General features: G+C 33.2%; 1 protein-coding gene across 8 annotated transcripts in view; it reads right to left on the bottom strand.

The window, feature by feature from the left end:
* The window catches only part of LOC140434724 (uncharacterized), an 814,516-nt gene that overhangs the window by 571,986 nt on the left and 221,635 nt on the right, over positions 1-20,895 (bottom strand). The window lies entirely within an intron of this gene.

Raw genomic sequence — 20,895 nt, 5'->3', positions numbered from 1 at the left:
AACATGGAATATTCCTGTTTAAGCTCAATGTTCATTTAAAAATAAGTAGACAGCTTTCTTTCAAATGTTACTTTACTTGTAGATTACCTACTGCTTGTTAAATTAATTAATTTCTTAGGTAAGGCTAGTTCCGCCATGTCATTTCATAGTTTCAATCTTATGATTATATCATATGTTTGTTTATTAAAATCTATAAATAACTAGTTTAATGTTTTTTTTTGTATTCCCAACATTTCTCATTAACTGCCTAATAGTGAATACTTGATCAACGGTTTATTAAGTTTTTCTAATTCCACACTAATAATCCCTATTTGATAGTTTAAAATACTTTATATCCTATGTTAATATAACTATAATTTGCACAATACATTTATCATCACTTTTGTGTATGGGTATGCCTTTTAGCAAGTTGGTACTTTCTCTCATTTCTAAATTGACAGATCAGCTGTTTAACCGCCTGTACAGAATTTTCTCCTCTATTTTTTAAATATATATAAACATTAATAAAAATCACTGCAAAGTACTTAAGATCAAGGGAAGAATATCATGGGTTATTTTTGGTCTCGTCACAATTTACCCTGAAATTACTAACAGGAGAGTGCTCTTATTCCCATATGTTGAACTTTATATATAGTACCAACATATGCTAGTCATTTACCATCATACTATTTTATACTAATCGAATGAAAACTATTAAATTAAAGTCAATTTCATGTAATCAAATGCACCATCCTTAAACACAGTCACAAAATAACGCACCTCAAAAATATTGACAATATACCAAAATGGCTTAAGCATTGAAAAAATTAAAAGAATTTTGAATAAAAATGGGGGGAGACATATATAAAAGAAGCAGAGCAGCATAAGCTTACCGCATGAGAATATTTTTATATAGCAATTTGTGTCACAATTTTATAGTTTTTCGAAAAATGAACTCCGATTTGAAGATTAAAACGTCAAATAAAATATAAAAACATGTTGAATCTTATTCCCAGGATTAAACTTCAACAGTTACAAAACGCCACAAGAAAATTATTAAAAAATAATAATAAAAAATTATTGTGAAATTTAAAATCCATATTTATTTATACTTCTAGTATTTCAGAAAAGAGTAATATTTGTATAAGGCCTGTAGGCATATTTTGAGGTATAAAACTTCAATTAAGAAATTGGACATTCTTCATAAATTACCCTGTATATTCTAATACGTAGGCCTGTTTATGTTTTGCAGACTTAGAAAACACTGAACACACAAACATTGGAATATCTTCTCTTTACGATAAACTGAATCTCTCGTTGGCCTGAACAGTGACTCTTGGAATATAAGTAGAAAAATATGACTTACAATATTTTGCTGCTTCAGCTTCTGTCAGATACACTAACTCCACAAAAACTCCTAACATTCAACACTACTGCTTGCTACTTCTCGGGAACCGCCAGAGAATTCGTCTTACAGACTTGGAAAACCAACTTATTATTTTTTCTCTCTCCTAAATCTAGCTAAACTTTCATTCCTACATACCTATCCCACCTTTTTCAATCTCCGCCAATCAAAACTCGTCACAATTCCCCCATTTTTTCATTTCGATAACAAACAAATTTTTACCTATAATTATAAAATTTCCTAAAACTTATTTACAAATAATATTTTTCTATAATTCTTAAAAACTAACAAAAACCTCTTTCTAAAATCTCTTCTATTGTCTTTAATCACTGCATTAATGTATTTGGAAAACCCGGTTCAATTGTCTTTGGATTTCACTTAAACTTATGCGGGTCACCCAAGTATAACAAAGAAATAATTTATGCATAGCTTACTTTTTGTTTAGTACAGGTAATCCAAGAATTTAATAACTTTCCTTCTTCGAAATGTTTGTTGGTTATTATCCTACTTATCTGAATTATTTTAATGTTTTTGAACTTTGAAATATTTTAATCAACCCAATATTTTATATATATATATATATATATATATATATATATATATATATATATATATATATATATATACAGGAGTACGACCGTCAAACAATTAATCAATGAGTAAGTTCCAAAAGAACTGAATCTTTTGGTCACGAGGATATTGGTCAAAGGAGAAATAATAAAAGGAAATTGCAGTTCCATTCATTCATTCAAATATAGGAATGGAACTGTGATTTCCTTTTATTATTTCTCCTTTGACCGATATCCTCGTGACCAAAAGATTTAGTTCTTTAGTTGGAAACACGAGGAAGAGGCCTATGTTCAGCAGTGTATTTTTGAGGCGGGATGATGATGATGATGACATTATTATAAATAGGTATTTGTTATTGATTATAGAGATTAGTAAAATTTTGTTTATATTACATTATCTTTTCCTATTCTCATAATTTTCTACACGATTCTTTGTAACGATTTGCATCGCCTCGGTACCGTCAGCGCTTCGTAGTCACGCATCCCTACCAGAAGTTCTTCCTCCATCGATGTGCGCTAGAGGAGATGAAAGGCCTTCGACCGTATAAAAGATCAGCCGCCGCAAGAGGATCAGAGTTCCGTCAAAGTATTGAACTGACAACAACTCCACTGGCCCTAGAGTATTGACCGAAGACTAACCGCTTCTGCTAAAGTATTTATCTAGTGGCAGTTCCGTACCCAGTCTTAGAGTATTGATCTGAGACATTCCTGTTCTCTCCTGTGTCCAAGTACTGATTGGGCACCGTCCTTTACTCGCCGGGTGTTGATTGGCCCGTTCCATCTCTATTCTTTCGACCCGTTTCCTACCGTCTGTGTGTGTTTAACGCACGTAATTGCTATTTGGATTTTTGTCATTAATTGTATTTTATTTTTAGCAGAAATTAAAAAGTGGGCAATATCGCCTTTGATGCCGCCAGTGCCAGGATTAACGATTTAATTTTTATTCTATTATTACCTAGAATCTAATTTTATTTTGCTATTTATTTTGAATATATTTTTATTTAATTTAAACCCGTGTTTTACTGAGTCCGCGTTCTAAAAGAGTTACCCGTCACAACAGAATTGTTAAAAAATATACAGTTAATCAATTTTAGGAAACAATATTAGTATTGAAACAATTTAATTTGTCTACCGCATTGGGTGTCACTTGTAACATAATTGCTTATAGGATGTTGAAAGTGGGGACTGAACAATTACTGGGCTGGAGATAGGGTAAGCTAATAAACTGAAACTTTTGCGAACGGCTCCTCTTGTTTTGGTTGGTGAGCTGGGTCGTGAATAAGGTTTCTTTATTTGAGGAGATGGAAAACTAACTACAACAAAAAAGAAATAAAAAAAATACTTAGAGGTTTCCTGGGCAACAAACACAAGAAGATTCCTAAACTATTGAAATTGGATGCCGTTTAAAAAAATCCTCTTGCTGGATAAAAAGAAAGGCTTTTCTTTCCGAAAAAGATTTAAAGGATGAAAATCTTTTTAAAGGAAATAATTTAAACTCCTGATTTAAAGAGAACAAAAAGTACCTTGTTTCACTGGCTTTTTATTTCATTTAAGAAAGTTTATTACCTTGGGATTGGATACAAATCAAACACACTGCCCCACACAAACTGCAAATGATCTGGATGGACCCATGAAGACACAAAATGGACAAATCTTGGGGAGGTCAAACATTGAATTGGGCTTCAGATTATCCTGGATGACAACAAAATGTATTTTTCAAAACTAGGCTGCTTAATTCTTACCTAAAACCATGTAGACTTCTTAAACGTTGGAAACGCTGTTTTCCAAAACTTTCCTCATGGACTACTGCATACAACAGAACGGTGATTAACTAATTCACTGAACAAAGTCTGACAAATAGCATTTTGAGTTTAAATTCACCTCTTATGAAATTAGGCAAAAAAACTACCGGTCTTGAAAACTACATGTCGAGATCTTCTCGAACCCAAGCTACTTCTCTTTTAACTGCTACTACGCTACACATTACTGAATTCCCGATGAAAAATAACAAATAAAAATAACGAATTTTTAGAAAATCCTGACTAAACAATGAAACCTTCTCCTATCATGGATCATCGACGAGTGACATGATTCTCCCAATTCGGTATAAACATAAACGGAAATATTCCTGTTTATTTAATGCGCAATATCCAAAAGCAGAATCAAGATCAAACGAAAGCAATTTGTGTCATTATAAACAAACCAAAAATGTTTATATTATCAATCTTAGCGACGCAAAAAGATTGAGAATATTTTTCGGTGTTTTAATATAAATGTAAATCGAAATGCTATAGTATACACTATTTAAAATGTTTATAAAACTAAAAAAATAACACTCAAAATTAAAACAACAAATTAACCTGAACGATAAATAAACAACAACACGATACAAAAATTATATCGAATGACCCAAACCGAAAATTAGAATTTGTTAAACTTTAACTATAGACACTCAATAGACTATAGACAGTAGGACACTCTGATCAAAAGATATCGAATTTTTACCGTCGAATTGATACAAATTTTATCTAAAATTGATACTACGTGCGTAGCCGCTTCGCTTCAAGCGATATTTTTAAGAGAACGGTTTATTTTACACAAAAAGTGCTAATAAAAAAACATTTTTGTTCAAATTGCCTCAGCTACATTTTTTATTTGAAATATTTTTTTCTATGACGCACAGTTTCTTGGTAAATTGGTTTTTTCGTTTTCCCCTACGAGGGGAGTGGTGGTTTTAGGGAGAAGCCTAGGAGTAGGAATAGTAAACTTTTTGCATATTTTTCGGGGTCATAAAATTAACAATCTCAGTAAAATTCAGCTTCTTCGAATGATTTTTAGAGGTTGAGTGGCATTTTCGTCTCTGACACACTGGAGTATAAATAAATTAATTTATTTATAACAAAACTAAAACATCTCCAACATTTTGTAATGCATTTTTTAGATGGCTCTATCTGATTAAAAAAAAAAATAAAAAAATTGCTCCATTGGAAGCCAAGAAAATAAATTTTTTTACGTATACCGATTTTTTAAATTCAATTTGCTCCAACCTAATTTTTTGGTATTTTTCATGCGCAATACCAATGGTTTTTAGTATTACAATATAAGTTATAAATATCTTGAAGATATGAAATTTTGATCGAGAAAAGGCTCCGAACGAAAGAAGTAATGGTTTAAAGATAATCTCGTATTGTTTATAACTTTGTCGCAAATGCCGCTCAACTTTGATCGGTTTTTTGAATTTAATTCAAGCTAATAGATACCGAGATATTCTATTTGTTTATAAGCCAAAACATTGTTTATATTTTAAAACATTCCTGAGACCGTCCAAATCATCTGATTTCAATTTTATAAAGTACTTTAGATATGTTAAGTACGTTTTTATAAGTAAAAAAAATTGGCAAACTTCTATATGGTCTAGCTTTTGTTATGCAAGATTAAAAAAAATAATTTTTTTTTAATTTAGATTGCAAAATTATTATGCGAAATCTGTTAAATCGATGTTAATAAAATTTGGACGACTGTTTTACTGTTATAAAGATTTTCTAGACCAATTATACATTAAATACATTAAATAAGGAAATGCTTGTTTCCCCCTCTTTTTTTGTATTTATTGCTATTTTGCAGCAACAAATTAATTGTGGTAATAAATTAAAAAAATTTTAACAAGCGGTATCTTATAGAAAATGTAATTGTCGCTATTTTATTTTATTACGACTTTCTTCCAAAATAAATTGTTTTAAAGTTATAAGCAAAGGAATGTAGAAAAAATTCGATGTTATTAGTAATTTTTAAATATTTTATTTTTTTTATTAATGTTCCCGACCTATTTGAGAGGGAGGATGAGTCAATTAATATTACTGACGACCTAACTATTTCTGCAAAAATTCGAATGCCACCCCTCACATCCAAATTTAGTCGATTTTTTAAAGATCCGGCTTGGTCTAGAATAATTCTACTAATAACTATAATTTCAACTTACACTGATGAAGTTACCGATCGTAAGTTCCAGATGGCATCGCTGGCAATAATGTCGCTGGAGAATTAAATTTCGGGAAAAGTAAACTATTAGAGTATGATGTATGTGCTGCAATCTAATCAAAGAAATGTTAAACGTTATTTTATTTGAATGCCACTCATTTTAACTGCAACGTGAACATATTACTTTATTGAGATATCGTTATTCAATGTGAAATATAATTTTTTAAAAACTTTGAAATAAATCGAATTATCTCTAAAATACTTCGTTTTTGATATAGGAAATTGTGTAAAAATTTTATCTAAAATTGCATGTAGAATTCGAAACTAAAATAAAAAATAATAGGTTCTACATAAAATAACAAAGTTGACGTCTACTTCCGGTATAATCGAAAGTAGTAGAATCAGGAAAACATATGTCAATTCAATGTCATCCAAAACCTACACTTTCGAAATTTCAGATTTTTAACATAACTCTATCCGCCATTACTTTTAATCAAAACTTGTCGCGCCACACTCTGTATCTCTACGCAGTAAAATATATAAATATACTGTAAATTCTTACGAAAAATGTAAATAAAATATCGTGTGTATTTTCTACATGCTAATTAATATAATTTTACTTGTACTAGTTGCAAAATTATTGACCTTGCTTACTAAGCGCATTCTAGTTTCATTAACTAATATGTAGGTAATGTTTAAAAAAAGATTACTGAAGGATTTCAAATATTTTATTTTAAATATTTTCAAAAAAAAAATTACAAACAAGTGTCCCGAATATAAACCTTTTTTTTAGAATTATCGCAATAGCTCCTAAGAAAATTAAAAGAGGACTCCATAAGTAAAAAAATTATAACAAAAAAAAAATAAAAAAACTAATATCCAAAACTCTAAAAAACTCCCAAAAAAGTTCTTAGGTTCAGTTAGTATAGTCTCCTGTGATCTACACAGTTGTTAATTACTGTCCTACATCTGTAAGGCAAGCTCATGATCAGACACTCAATGCCTTGCTGCAGTATTCTGTTCCAGTTCATTGAAAGGCTCTCAAATAGTTGCTGTCTTGTATTGAACGCAATATTTTGCTGTAAAACAAAATATTGCGATATACACCATATGTTCAATTGGTTTTAAATCTGGCGATTGTGTAGGCCATGGTAAAACCTCAATTTTATTATCTTAGTAGAATGGTCGCACCACCTTAGCAGAATGCGGACGCGCATTGTCTTCCATTAATTGAAATTGGGGACCAGCTTGTAGTGCAAAGGGTACAAAAATAGGTTTGAGAATACTATCGCAGCAGTCTGTTGCTTTTAGAAACCGTACCAGATAAACGAGATTGGTTCTTTCACCAAGAGTGATGTCACTACATACCACTATACTGCTGCCTTGCTGTCTATAAACGTCCTGCACGGTAGCCAATCGTTCAGCATTGGCAAATTGTCTCCAAAGTTTTGTCCGTCTTGTATCAGGTGCAAATCCAAATCGGAACTTATCTGTGAACAAAGTAGAGGAACACTTACGTCTAACCCAATTTGCGTGTTCTTGTGCCCACCGAAGTCGATGAGCGCGATTTCCTCTGGATAACACAGGAACTCTCACAGGTCTTTGGGCATTTAACTCTAATCCATGCAGTCTATTTCAAATAGTTTTGCCACTTACAAACATCTGATGGGTCTCTTGCAGCCTCATTTGTAATTGTGATGCATTTACAGTGCGATCTCACAAAGCTTACAACGCAAATTGAAGCTTTGTTAAATTTTTTATAGCAATTCTCATCAGAATTACCATCTAAGTTGGTACAATAATCGACAAAACAACAAACAAGATTAAAAACATAAATTTATTTTTGTATTTGCAGCTAACATTGATTTAATGCTATTAATATAGGTGTCCCCTGGATTATTTTGATGTGTGTCTATATATAACGGATAAAATAAATTTACATACATGTATTTCACATAGGTATGTTCTTTATTCATTCACAGGTCGATCCGGGATTTGGCGGAAATTTTCTTAATCGCCGATGCAGATCCCATTTCTAAACTGGTACAGTGGGTTCCATATAACATCTAGTATGATGATCGATATCAGTTTTTATCTTCCATTGCACATTTTCATTTAGAATCAGAAGATTGGTACTCGAAAGGTAGTGATCGCTATGTAGCGCTCTTTCTACGTTAACCCAACTAATTTTCCATGTTGCCCTTTTCAAAAACTACAGATGGTACTTTTTGTATTTTATTAAATAACTCAATTAAAAGGTTAACCCAGATCGGGCTGAACGAAGGTAATTCAACTTATTGTTATTGTCTATTTATATAAACTCCATATATATACAGACTTTGGGTTATATACTATATATCTCTATATCATCACGTTTATCATTAAACTACATTCCAAACGTGAATATTCAAAAATATCTATGTAGGACATGCCGCAATATCATCTCTTACTCAGATCAGATATACACCATATATCGAGTTTACATGACTCCATAATACTAATAATACATAATAATAATAAATTACAATATCAAGTATACTAATAAGATCCAACATTCCTGAACATATTTAAATAACATTTTTGTTGCTGAATTTAATAATTTTAGTAATCATATAAAAAAAGAAATGTAATTGATGAGCTTGACACTAATTACTGTTTTATATAAAAATCTTTTAAAAAAGATATAAGTATATAATTAAAAGACCCTTTCTGGCTACATAACAATAGCACGTTTTCGGACTAACAAGTCCAACATCAGCTTGTGTACATCAGTCAAACCATTAAATAATTGGGAAAAAAAACCCTTAAAATGGTACATAATTTGTTATTTATTACATCTTTATTAATAAATTGGTGTGATGCTAAAGTTTCTAACTATACCCTGCATGACGATGACTCCGTATTTTTAACTTTAAATTTATTTCATTTCATCATTTATTCATTATTTTTATATCTGTTAATGCTATCTTCTCTAAGTGTGTGTTTTTAGTAAAAGCAAATGGTGACAGCGATTTTATATTCATAAACGACTCATTTCGTTTACAGTAAATTGGTCGGTCATTGATACCCAGGATATTTTTAAAAATTATTTTGCATACCCTTTGTTTCTTTCCATTTACTTCAAAGTAAAATGTATTTTTTAGTTTTCTGTTACTATCAATTTTTCTGTACTGATACTTGGGAATTATCGGAACTAAACTTTTAGCAATAAAGTCTCTTTGACGAATTAAACTCCCCATTTTCCAGTAGGTGTCAAAAATGCCTTAGCGCAACTCTGATATATAGATATTACAGTTAAGGCGACATTCTTGTCCACAAGGTTTTCTCATTTTCCATGCATTAACTATTTTTGAAGATGAAGATGTATATTGCTTGCCAAAGTTTCTTAGAGTTTGCGCAATTTTCTTTTTATTTTCGCTTTTTTTTTTTTCATTACATGAGTATTTTGTGCTTTTGAGCAACCCTGAACGCTATTTGAATCGGGGATGTTGTGATCTACTACTCTAACATTTTTGTTTGAACTTCAACAGCTTGCACTTGAAGAAGAAGAAGAACTAGATGTTGATGTATCACTTGACGAGGACGAGGATGAGCTGCTGGATCGTTGACGTTTGGAAGTACTTCCCAAAGACGGTAAGTATGTCGGATCTGCATCAGAAACTGGTGAAAAATCTCTAGAATATTGTTGGCTGCTTCGTGAAGATGAGGAATACCATCTTTATCAATATGCTGAATGTTTGGACTTATATTTTCTAATTGGTTATTTTTAGAGATTGTAACACTGTAACTCGTAACTTTATCATTTAAGTGATCATGGTTTTTATAACCATTATTTTTTAATTCTTGAAGATTTAAATTGATTTCATTTAGGCCTGAGATCTTTTGAGTTTTTATTAAATTTAAATTGCTTTCTTCTTGATTTAACATTTAAGTTTACGTTTTGTACCTTCTTCTTCACAATTAGATCTATACTCCAGTAATTTGTCGGTCAGGTTTTTAATTTTGTGCAGACGAGAATTATTCAACGGCATGTTAGTCTGCAATAATAAGTTCCATATGTAAACATAACCAAATCATGTACGAACTAATCATTGGAAATATTGTTATGAATAAAAATATTAACAGGATCTCCTGTCCTCCGAATGACATTAAACCAATTAAATAAAACTTTTTTTTATTAATTTCGTTATATTTTTAAAGTAATAATGACACTAATCTAAGACGACGTTATTAGAATGAATGTAAATACCCATCCGTAAATTAACTAAAACTAAAATGACACTAAAAGAAAAATGTCATTGTTACCATAACAACCGTAATGTTTATCTCAAAGGAAATATGTAATGACACTATACAAAAAGTGACGTTATTTTTATTACCATGTAATCAAAACTTACCAATTTATGCGATTCCATAAGGTATTTAAACATATAGTGTCACTTTTCTCTTCACAATCTGTAACACATCTCTGAGCTGTCTTGTAACTAATGACAGTAGTGTCAGTATTCTGTTAAACTACGAATGTGGCTGAAATGTATACCGACACTAACGCCTCATAGCGGACAGTAGGCTTCCTGGCGAGACTAGATATTCGCTACTTTATGCAGTTTGAATTATGTACAGTGACAGTATTCTTTTCAATAAGAAATATATATATATATATATATATATATATATATATATATATATATATATATATATATATATATATATATATATATATAAAGGGTGATTCATTTAGAGGTACTTTTTTTGGTGGGGATTTGATTGGAGATCGTGCATGAATACTGTCAAACTGACATTTCGCTTTTATTCAGTATTGTTTGACATTTCATTATGGAAAGACTTAGCCCGGCACAGCGTCTAGAAATTATTAAGTTGTATTTTAAAAATGGGAGTTTTGTGAGGAATGTGTTTCGTGCACTTAGAGCAGTTTATGGTCCACATAATCGGCCTACCGAACGTACAATTCGCTTTACGATTAGTAAGTTTGAAACCTAGTTTTCATTATTGGATAACACGCTACCAAATAGACCACGTTCAGCACGTACAGAAGAAAATATAGCGGCGGTAACGGATAGTGTACTCGAAAATAACGAAGAGTCGATTCGTCGCCGTTCTCAACAGCTTGGCTTGTCATATGCGACAACTTAGCGTATTTTACATAAGGATCTTGGTTTAAAAGCATACAATATTCAATAAGTGCAAAAGCTGAAGCTGACCGACTTTCCGAGACGTCACCGTTTCAATCGATGGGCTCTTTATAAGCTTTCAGAAGATCCACTGTTTTCGAGAAAAATTTTGTTTTCAGATGAGGCCCATTTTTGGCTTAATGGGTACATTAATAAACAAAATGTCCGTATTTGGGGTGATGAACAACCCAAAGAGGTTCAAGAGTTGCCATTACACCCTGAAAAAACAACTGTTTGTTGTGGTTTATAAGCTGGTGGAATCGTTGGTCCATATTTCTTTAAAACAGAGGCCGGCCAGAATGGAATGTCACTGTGAATGGAGACCGTTATCGTGCCATGATAACGGATTATTTGTTACCTGAAATTGAAGCTCGTGGTCTCGGCGACATTTGGTACCAACAAGATGGCTCCACTTGCTATACAAGCCCGTGAAATCATGGCTTTACTACGAGAACGATTCGGCAAACAAATTATTTTACGCTTTGGACCAGTGAATTGGCCGCCTGGATCCTGTTACATCTCACCTCTAGACTCTTTCTTTTAGGGCTACCTAAGGTCCAAGGTCTACATGAATAAACCAGATACGAATGAGGCATTGGAGGCCAATATTACTCGAGTCATTGGTGAAATACCAATCGAAATGCTGGAACGAGTCATCTAATCGTAGTCATGGCCAACATTTAAAAGAAATTATCTTTAAGAATTAATTGTAAAGAATGGTTCTTTTGTATGATAATAAATATTTCCAAATAAAGAAAGAAAGAAAGAAACCTCAGCGGATCTACTTGCATCATCGGAAAGGCGTATTGATCTGGATACAAGAGTATTAATGACTGAATTAATTTGTGAAGGTGCGTGGTGAGAGTTGGCATGCAAGTAACGATTGGTATGTGTGGGTTTTCGATAGACAGAGTAATGAAAACCTTGGGATTGGTGTTTCTTTATGAAAACATCGAGAAACGGTAGGGATGAATCAGTTTCTTGTTTAAAACAAGCCCTCATCCAAAATGGCTACCGCGAAAATCACATCAATAGGAGCATCCACAGACATCAATCTCCCACTCAATCTCAATCCAAAGACTCAGACCCTTATCATACGAAAGCGTTTCTTCCTTACATCAAAGGTGTCACTGACAAAATCGACAAAATTCTTAAACCAAGAGGAATAAAAACAATATTTACCCCCCAACAAAAACTTTCATCTCTTGTTCGATCAATCAAAGACAATATTCCAAACGAACAGCACGGAGTTTATGAAATTCCTTGTGCAGACTGTCCCCGATCCTATATAGGCCAAACAAATCGTAGAATTCAAAATAGGATTTATGAACATTCCATTTCTGTTCGCAATTCCGATTCAATTTCAGCTCTCGGTCAACACCATCTTCATACAGGTCACAAAATTGATTTCGAAAACTCCAGAACCATAGCCCCCATCCGCTTTTATAAACCAAGAATTATCCGAGAAGCCATAGAAATAGAAAAAAGACCAAATTGCCTTAATAAAAGAGATGACGCCATACGGTTACCTTCTACATGGAGACCTCTCATAAACAAAATATCGCCCCCTCCATCTTCGAATCAAAATCCCACTGTCGGAAATGTTCGCGCCAACTCTCGCGCCAATCCCCACCCTAACCCCCACCTAGGCCACGTCACCATCGACGGTATAAATGAACCGTCCCCTGGTCCCAGTCGTAGTAGTGAACTAGTGAGTGAACTAGAAGTGACTAGTGAGTGTAGTAGTGTCTGGGGGCTCGGGAGACTGAGACCTCGGAAGCCCTGAAGAAGACATCAGAGAGGATGTCGAAAGCTCGGCAAAATGGATATCGACGCGGTTCAACCCGGAAGACTGGTGAGTTTAATATTAATTTTTATAATAATATTAATCTTAGCTCTAAGTTTAATTGTACTAACCGCGGAAATCTTTCCGAACATATATATATATATATATATATATATATATATATATATATATATATATATATATATATATATATATATATATATATATATATATATATATATATATATATATATATATATATATATATATATATATATATATATATATGTATATATATATATATATATATATATATATATATATATATATATATATATATGTATATAATGAACCAGAAGTATTTGCTGACAACGTAAGGAAGTAAACGTTAAATATTGGGTTTGCAGCAATAAAAAATGAAACGTGTACTCTTTTAAATTTTTATTCTAAGCTTTCGGACATTGGTTATGTCCTTCATTAGGGAGCTACAAATGTGATGAATAAATTGTTGGCGTTGGTATAATTAATTAAAAAATTCACTACTTACAAACTTTGAACGGCAACGGTGTACTAAGCAGATAAAAGTAAATATATTTTTCTCCTACTAAAATCCCAAATATTGCGATTAGTAGCGAAAAATAATTTACGGTTTGTTTACATATGTGACTTTAAAAAGGCTTCGTAATACCACAGTGAGAAATTTCTGGGAAAAAACTCGCTTTCGGTAAAAACTAGTGTTTGAAGTGATAAAAGTAAGTAAGGTTATTTACAATTCGAAACAGTCATACTGGAGGAACTCTGGCCGTTAGTTCTGCGACGTTGCCAAAGTTAAAAATAGTTCTGCAAACTGAGGACTGATAGGAACAGGATTTCTGAGCGGTTGAAGCGAATCTAGTTTCTTTCGCGGTCCTTAGAAACAGATATGATATACACGGACAGTGATGATAACGCGTCAGAAGGCAAGAAGAGAAAAGATAGAGGGTCAACTTCACCTTTCCTACAGAGCAAAAAAACTGCCAGAACTCCAAGCAAAATAAAACCAAAGGAAGAAGATTCAGAGGATTTGGACGACGTTATAAGCATGTTCAAGAAGATGATGGAAGAAATGAAAGAAATCAGGAATGAAAATAAGGAATATAGAGAAGAGATGATAGCGCTGAAAAAAGAAAATATAAAGATAAATCAGGAATTGGAAGAAACAAAAAACAAATTAACCCAGGTTGAAAACAAAGTAGAAAGAATTGAAAAACAGATGAAAAAAAAAATAACATAGTAATTACGGGTCTACCAATAAACGCAACAGATGAAACACTCTTAAAAAATAACGTAAAAGATTTTATACAAAAGCACCTAAAAGAGGATGTCGAAATAGAATCTGCAATGAAGTTAAAGACCAATATATGTCTGGTACAAATGAAGGATTATGGCGAAAAAATTAAGGTAATGAAAGAAAAAAGCAAACTCAGATTTCTTACTGGAGAAAAGATCTTCATCTACGATGACATGACCGAAAAAGAAAGACACATGAGGAAGGAAATCGTAAATAAAAGAGAGGAATTAAGAGCTGAAGGTAGAAATGTAAAGATAGGGTACAGAAAACTAACTGTGGATTGTATAAATTGGGTATGGGCCGGAAATGGTACTTTCAAACGAGAAAAATCTAGAAATATGGACCCAAAAAACGGCATATAGTAGTGGAAAAAGGAAAAGATGGCCCATTATGCCAACGGACCCTAGCGACGAACAGGAAAATGAGTTTGAACATAAATAGCAAAATAAAAAATAAGAATATGTACCTAAATATTGCGACATGGAATGTTCGAGGAGTATACGAGAAGGGAGCATTAATTAACCTAATAGAAGAACTAAAAAAATATAAAATACACATCTTAGCAATACAGGAAACACATTTAACTGGAAACAACGTCGAAAAGATTGACCCATACACGTTTTATACAAGTGGAGGCAATAATAGGAATTTTGGAGTGGGTTTTCTGGTACATGAAGACGTGGAGCAGGTAAAACGATTCGTAGTAAAATCTGACAGAATGTGTGCAATTAGAATTAAAGGAAAACAGAACATGATATCGTTGATAAATATACATGCTCCAACAGAAGAAAAAGAAGAAGAAGTGAAAGATGAATTCTATGAAGAATTAGAGTCATTGTGTGAAGAAATGCCCAGACAAGACACTAAAATTATTATAGGCGACGCCAATGCAAAGGTCGGAAGAGAAGATATATATATAAAAACATAACAGGGGGTGAAAGTAAACATTTGAATACAAATGATAATGGACAGAGATTAATCACATTCACAATTGAAAACAGGATGAAGATAATGAGTACCCATTTTAGGAGAAAAAATATATATAAAGGAACGTGGAAAATTCCGGGGTCAAATGGAACTAATCAAATAGACCACATCTTAATACAAGAGAAGTTTGCGAATTTAATAACAAATGTGAAAACGTACAGAGGGGCTGACGTAGACTCAGATCATTTTTTGGTTAGAATTAATATGAGAGAAGCAATAATTAAAAAGCATAAATGGAAAAAGAAAGTGCAACGTAAATTTAACTTTGAAAAACTGCGAAAATTTGAGGTAAAGCAGGACTATCAAAAGGATATACAAGAAACCTACGCCAAACAAGATAGTACTACTGTGAGTAACATACAACAAAAGTTCTTGAAAATGACAAACACTATAAAGGAAGCTACGTCGAAGAACATACCAAGAGCAAAAAGATTTAGAAAAAACCACTGGTTCAATGACGAATGCAGAACAGAGTTAAAAAAAAGATCAGATTTGAGATTAAAAAGTTTACGTTCGCAAAAACAAGACGACCTAGAAAGGTATGCCGTACAACGAAGAAAAGTAAAGAGAATCCTAAGGGAGCGGAAACGAAAGTATATGGAGAATAAAATTAAGCGCATTGAAGAAAATTACAAGAAAAATGAAATAAAATTTTTTTATAAAGAAGTAAAATACATTAAAACTGGGTACCAGGGAAGAACGATGAATGTAAAAGATAAGCAAGGAAACCTGATAGTGGATGAAGACCAAATATGTGAAAGGTGGAAAGAATATTTAGAAGAGATACTAAATGACGAAGTGACTACTGAAGAAAATTGTTATGTACCTATGTACCTAGACCTCAAATAGTAATAGAAGAAATACCAAAGCCCACAAGAGAAGAAATTGAAGAAATGATAAAAGATATGAAAAACCAAAAAAGTCCCGGGGAGAGCGGCATTTTGGCAGAGAACATAAAATATGGAGGAGAGGTCTTAATAAACAAACTTGGTGAGCTAACAAATACTAGAAGTATGGGATGCCGAAGAAATGCCTCAAGAATGGAATAAGTCGATTATAATTCCTATACACAAAAAGGGAGATAGAACTGAATGCACAAACTATAGAGGAATATACTTATTAGAAGTAATGTATAAAGTACTCGCCATACTAATTAACAACCGATTAGAAATATATATAGAGAAGAATCTAGGAGAAAACCAGGGAGGATTTCGGAAAGGAAGATCAACAACCGATCAAATTTTTATGCTAAAACAAATCCTGACCAATTGCTATGAATACAACATTTCAGCACAAGTACTTTTCATTGATTACAAAGCTGCCTACGATACAATAAACAGAAACAAGTTAATAGAAACACTAAAAGAATTCCAAGTGCCAGAAAAAATAATAAGATTGGTAAAAATGACAATTAGACAAACTATTTGTGCTGTGAGATGCAACGGTACAGTCTCAGAAGAATTCGAAGTGAAAAAAGGTGTTCGCCAAGGAGACCCGTTATCTACATTGCTATTCAATATAGTTCTAGAAAAAATTGTAAGGATTAGTGGGATAAGTAGGTCCGGTACTATTTTATACAAGGAGCACCAATGCTTAGCATACGCTGATGATGTGGTTCTCATTGCAAGAAATGGAAAAGAACTATCAAATATAACAAAAAGACTGATTCGGGAAAGCTCTAAAATGGGACTGAAAGTTAATATTAATAAATCGAAGTACATGGAGATCTCGAGCAAAAAAGGAATAAGCACCAGGGGATCCTTTAAATTGGAGGTGGAGAATGGATCAGTTGTAGAATTCGAGAAGGTGGATGAATATATGTACTTAGGTACTCTTATTGATCAGACATGTAAAGAAGAAACTGAAATCAACCTGAGACTGACCAAGAGCAACAGGTGTGCTGGAGCCATGAGCAAAATAAATAAGGCCAAAGATATATCTCGTAATACAAAAATAAGAGTATACAAAACTATAATTAGACCCACAATGCTATACGCTGCCGAGACATCGACTATGAAAAAAACCGTACAGAACACATTGGAAGCATGGGAAAGAAAGATACTTCGCAGAATATTTGGTGGAAAAGTAGTAGAGGGAGAATGGAGAAGACGAACTAATACAGACGTGTATCAGTTGTATGCTAACCCTACAATAACAAAAGTGGTGAAAAAACGTAGACTAGAATGGCTCGGCCACCTAGAAAGAATGCAAGGTAATAGACTAGTCAAGAATATTACTTGGAGAGTACCTGAGGGTAAAAAAAAGAGAGGAAGGCCAAGAAAGAAATGGAGAGATGCAGTGATGAAAGATGTCAGAGAGATGTGAATCAGAGATTGGAAGCTGTTAGCTAAGAATAGAAAACGATGGAAATTATCCATCCAGCAATGGGCCTAAAAGGCCTGTTAACGCTGTACATACATCATCATCATCAATCAGCCAATCCCGTCCACTGCTGGACATAGGCCTCCCTCAGTTCTTTCCAGTGTTCTCTACACTGGGCCGCTTGTAGCCAGTTTCCCGCTACTCTTTTTATGTCGTCGGTCCATCTAGTCGGTGGTCGTCCTCGGCTTGTTTTATAATTTCTGGGCCTCCATTCCATAATTCGTCTTGTCCATCGTCCATCTTGTGTTCTGGCTAAGTGTCCTGCCCAGTTCCACTTAAGTCCCGTGGTTCTTTCGATGACGTCTTGAACTCCTGATCTTTGCCTGATTTGTCGGTTTGTTATGTGGTCTCGGAGGCTCACATTCAGCATTGCACGTTCCATGGCTCGTTGTGTAACTCTTAGTTTATTCGCAGATTTCTGCGTGAGTGTTAAAGTCTCTGCTCCATAAGTTTGTACAGGCAAAACACATTGGTTATAAACTTTTCGCTTGAGACACATGGGAATTGAACTTTTTAGAATATGGCTTAGTTTGCCAAATGCTGCCCATGTCAGGCCTATTCGCCTCTGTATTTCATTTGTTTGATTGTCTCTGTTTATTTTGATCTCGTGTCCCAGATATTTGTAAGTGTCTGTTTGTTGTATGGTATTATTGTCGATAGTTATATTTCCACTCAGTACGAGATTTGTCATAAGTTTAGTTTTCTCAAAGTTTATCTTTAATCCTGCTCTTTCAGACAGACTTTTAAGCGAATGTAGCATAGAAACCGTATCCTGTAAGTTATCTGCGATTAATACGACATCATCTGCAAACCTCAGATGATTTAATCTTTCTCCATCTATATTGATGCCCATATCTTGCCATTGGGTGTTCTTAAATATTGACTCTAGAGCTGCCGTGAACAATTTTGGTGAAATATTGTCTCCTTGTCTTACTCCTCGACCTAAGCTGAATTTTTCTGTGTCTTCGTGTAGTCGTATACTTGATGTAGCGTTCTCGTAGATGTTTTTGATTAGTGACGTGTACCTGTAATCTATTCGGCTTTGATTTAGGGCTTCCACTACGGTTTCAAACTCTACAGTATCAAAAGCCTTCTCGTAATCGACAAATGCAAGAACCAGTGGTATGTTGTACTCGATGCATTTTTCAATTAAGATCTTTATGGTGTGCAAATGGTCATTTGTGCCATATCCTCTCCTAAAGCCTGCCTGTTCTTTGGGCTGATAGAAATCTAGTTTAGGTGTTAGTCTCTTTCTTAAGATTTTCATAAAGAGTTTATACATATGTGTCAAGAGGCTGATGGGTCTATAATTTTCTAATTTAGTAATATCACCTTTTTTGTGTAACAAGACTATCACTGCATTGTTCCAGTCTTTAGTAATCGTACCCGCATGTAAGCATTTATTAAACAGTTCGCTTACTGATTTTAATAGAATTTCTCCTCCTGCTTTTATTGCCTCAATAACGAGTCCATCGTCACCAGGCGATCGATGGTTCTTCATTTCCTTTACAGCTGATCTTACTTCTGACACAGTAATGGGTAAAAGTATTTCCGATCCCTGATTTATGAGAGTCTTTACTCGTGTCGGTAAATTTTCTTGTGATCTTTGGCTGGTATAGAGGTCTTTATAAAACTCTCTAGTTATTTTCAGAATGTTTTGTTTATCTGTTGTTGCCTTTCCGTCTTTATCTTCTAACTGTATCTGTACATACATACATACTTACAAACTTAATGAGGTTGTATCATTGATGATGTATTGTAATGTTGATAAAATTTATCACAGTCTCTCATCTTTTTTTAAATATACAAAACCTATTTTTATGGTTAAAACTTAAAAATTATTGTACATCCACAAACACTTAATTATTTTAAACATATAGGTACATGACATTATTCTGACAAAATTATTTTAAATGTCAATTGATAAATTATTGTTTTTATTGTTGCATTTGTCTAGTAGTAACAAATAGGAGAACATTTCATTTAGATGACCATTGTTATTTTGGCAAATGTAGGCCATTTCAAGAAAAAGTCTTTTGATGATGTTACTTTCCTGTTCTACTACTTTGATGTTATTATAATCTATCTGATGCCCATTTTTAAATGCATGTTCACCCAATGCACTTCTTTCAGGATGCAGTCTATTATCAGACTTGTGGGATGTAATGCGGTCTTTAAGGCATCTTGATGTTTGACCATAGTATACTTGTTCACATGATCCGCACGGTATACAGTAAACAACATCCGTTAAAGACAAGAGGGCGGATTGGTCTTTAAGTTTAGAAAAAACTTTGTTAACTGTTAGTACCGTTTTATGTGCAATTTTGATATTATTAATTGATGAAAAAATTCTACTTAGTTTCTGTCCAATGTCCTTAATGTATGGAAGAGATACATATCTAATTGTAGTTTGTTTTGGTAAAGGATCTACAGGTCCAATTCTATCTTGTGATACAGACAGATTTTCTTCGTTTCTTAAATGATTAGTTAAATTTTGTGGAGTGTTAAACAAAATTTTCTTTAGTAGTATACTTGGGTATGAGTTTTCAATGAATAGGTTATAAAGGATTTTTAGATTTTTTGTATGGAAAGCGGTATCGCTGATTTTAAGGACACGATTTTTCATTTCTTTAACTAAATTAAGTTTCATTGAATATTTATGGTATGACCAATTGTATCCAACGATAAAATCAGACCGTCACGATTACATGGCTTAATGAGACAGAAAGTAGTACATTGAGAAGTACATGTCGACATTCTGTTCAGACCTTCCACAGTGATTGATACTTTATTACGAGAAAGCCCTCACCACCGAACACAACTGTCCGAAATAAAATTGGCTATGGAGCCTGTATCAAGCAGGATACGAATTTTATGAAAAATTGCCGAAAACATATTTGCTACGCATCAAACATGTGGATAGAAACAGATGAGGACATTAAACGTGGTTACGTCAAAAATTTGAATTCATTAGAGAAGTCGAACCAAAATTAACTGAGAGCTTTTTACTTCATGTTGGTGTCTGAAGAAGTACTGTTAATTTGACAGTTGGTTAAAATGATGAAAAGTGTGGTGCAGTGATTTGCAACCCTACATTTGTGCGAACACATGTAGCGACTAAATGAGGTGAAATCAAGCAGCATACATAAGAATTATGTTGTTTAACCAACGAGAAAGTTCTTGAGGCGGTTTAGTCATAAAAAAATTATTAAAATTTATATGAAAAAGATGAAAACCAGAGCACAAGACAAATGTAACATGTTGATTAGTTACCTTCGGGTGCTTTG

Source organism: Diabrotica undecimpunctata, chromosome 2 (genome assembly GCF_040954645.1).
Source record: "Diabrotica undecimpunctata isolate CICGRU chromosome 2, icDiaUnde3, whole genome shotgun sequence".
Lineage (NCBI taxonomy): Eukaryota > Metazoa > Arthropoda > Insecta > Coleoptera > Chrysomelidae > Diabrotica > Diabrotica undecimpunctata.
The sequence above is the reverse complement of the archived record's forward strand: the minus strand, read 5'-3'. Positions and strand labels throughout refer to the sequence as shown.